General features: G+C 68.6%; 1 pseudogene; it reads right to left on the minus strand.

Moving 5' to 3' along the window:
* Positions 1 to 1216: 1216 nt before the first annotated feature.
* LOC141569515 (5S ribosomal RNA) lies at positions 1217 to 1336 on the minus strand (annotated as a pseudogene).
* Positions 1337 to 2200: the final 864 nt, after the last annotated feature.

A 2200-nucleotide genomic window follows, 5' to 3' on the forward strand; every position in this document is an offset into this window, starting at 1 on the left:
CAGAGGGGCTAGAGTCCCCGCAGGACAGGGACAGACAGACAGAACGGGAGGAGGAGTAAGAGGGAGCGAGATGGAAATATACTCGTATATGTACATGTATGTATCTAGACATACAGAGAGACATGGACAGAGACAGAGAAAGAGGGGGCTGGCACGCGGGGAGAGAGCTCCTGAGCCAGAGCCAGAGCCCAACAGGCACCTCTCAGAGCCTGACAGATATGGGGTGGGGGAGGGTGGGAGGGACGCACAGGCGGGCACACGGAGCGTTACAGACGCACTGAGGCTGTGTTGAAGTGGCAGCTCCTCCACCGGAGTGTGGTCGTGCCCGGGGCTGGGCTCCGCTAAGGAGGCATTGCCCTGGCGTTGGCAGTCACCATTGAAGCCTCCGGGGCGGGCCGCCAGGGTCTCCGGAGGGCCTGTGGTCTCTGAGCCCCGCCCAGGCACCCCGGGAGGAGAGTGGCAGCCCCAGGCACCCTGGTTGTGAGGGTTGTGCGCCTGCGTGCCTGCTCTGCCCTTGTGGTGGTCTCCCAGTCGATGGCGCGTGGTGTGTTGGGGTGCTGCTCCCGCCGTCCCCTGGTTTGTCCCGGCTCTTTGTGCCCTGTGTTTCAGGGACACCGTGGGCGGCAGGAAGGGAGGGCTCCTGGCTCTTGTGGGAGAGGGGAGGGGCGCGCGGGGGTGTGGGGCGAGGTGCCTGCCAGCGGAGACAGAAGACTCCGGTGGGGCGGGGCGGGTGGGCGTCCCGTTTGCCCGAGGACACGCCGATCCTGTGTGTCGGGTCCCGGGGGCAGGCGCAGGGATGGGCGTGCCCTGGGCTCGGGCCGAGGTGCAAAGCACCGGCACGTCCTGGGATGGAGAGAGCCTGGTGGAGGCCTGCGCCCGCAGGCAGCCCTGGGCTTGGGCGTTGGGGGTTCTTGCGGCGGCAGGGTCGGGGAGCGAGAGGGTGCCCTGCGATGGCGGTGGCGGCGGCGGCGACCGAGACGCGCCTGACTGCTGCAGGCTGACGGCCTGCCTCGGCGAAGAGCACTAAGAAGAGGGAGTGGGGGGGAGCCCTGGCCGACAGGCCTGGTGTGCGGCCGGGGATGCGAGCTTGTAGTGCCGGGCGGCTGACCCTCCTCTGGCCAGGGGGACCTTCGGCTGCCTGGGCGGCTGCAGAGGGGCAAGGGGCGGCAGGGGTTCGCAGGGAGCCACGCCGGGGCGGCGGCGCAAAAGGAGAGGCGAGCAAAAGCCTGCAGCTATTCCCAGGCGGTCTCCCAGCCAAGTACTAACCAGGCCCCTCCCTGCTTAGCTCCCGAGATCAGAGGAGATCGGGCGCGTTCAGGGTGGTATGGCCGTAGACGCTGGGACCCGGCTCCCCGCGCCCCAAGAGCCTGCTCCCGGCCTGCCTCTGACCGCGCGCCGTGCTGCTGGGCCGCTAGGGTGGCGAGCACGTCTGCCTGAGCGCCTCCCGCCCGCTCCCCGCCTCCTCCGGACGCCGCTGGTGTGGGCGACGGGCTACTCCTGCCCCGCAGCGAGGCCGCTGCGCCCCCCGCAGTGGCTCCACGGGCCTCTGTCACTTCCCTGACTGTGACATATGTCTGGGCGCCCTGGCATCCTGGGCCTCCCCAGGCCCCGAAGGGCTTTCACCCCGCCCCCCTACCCCAACCCCTCTCATCTCCCCCCAGCCCCACAACCGCACCCCCCCCTTGCTGCTGTGCTGTCCCCACCTCTCAGGGCCACCGAGGGGGTCCTCTCAGTCCCCTCCGGCCCTAGGGACGTGCAACCCAGGCCCTGGCCCTGACCGGACCCATCCACAGGCCCAAAGCCAGGGAGAGCCACCCGCGCCACCAGGGTGCAGCATCTCCAGTCTGCAGCCACCCTTCGTCACAAGCCTTCAGTCTGGGCCCTGGAACCCTCGTCAGCGACCGGAGCCCCGCCCGATGTCCGGTCCCTTCACTGGCTACACGTCACCTCTCCTGACCCAGGGAGGTGAGAGAGAGGATGAGAGAAGGCCAGAGACGGAGCAAGAGAGAGGCGGAGAGAGACAGACGGGGACTGTGGGGACAGACTCGCAGAGAGCACTCTCCAGGCTCTGGGCCTCGCGTGGAGGGGTGCTGCTTGGGGGCTGCATGGTCATCAGCTGTGACCGCTTGGCCATCAGCTGTTGCCAGTTGGCCACTGGCCACCGGAGGAGCTGCGGTGGCCAAGCTAGGAAGCGCGGATG

The sequence above is a fragment of the Rhinolophus sinicus genome, linkage group LG18 (assembly GCF_036562045.2).
Source record: "Rhinolophus sinicus isolate RSC01 linkage group LG18, ASM3656204v1, whole genome shotgun sequence".
Taxonomy (NCBI): Eukaryota; Metazoa; Chordata; class Mammalia; order Chiroptera; family Rhinolophidae; genus Rhinolophus; species Rhinolophus sinicus.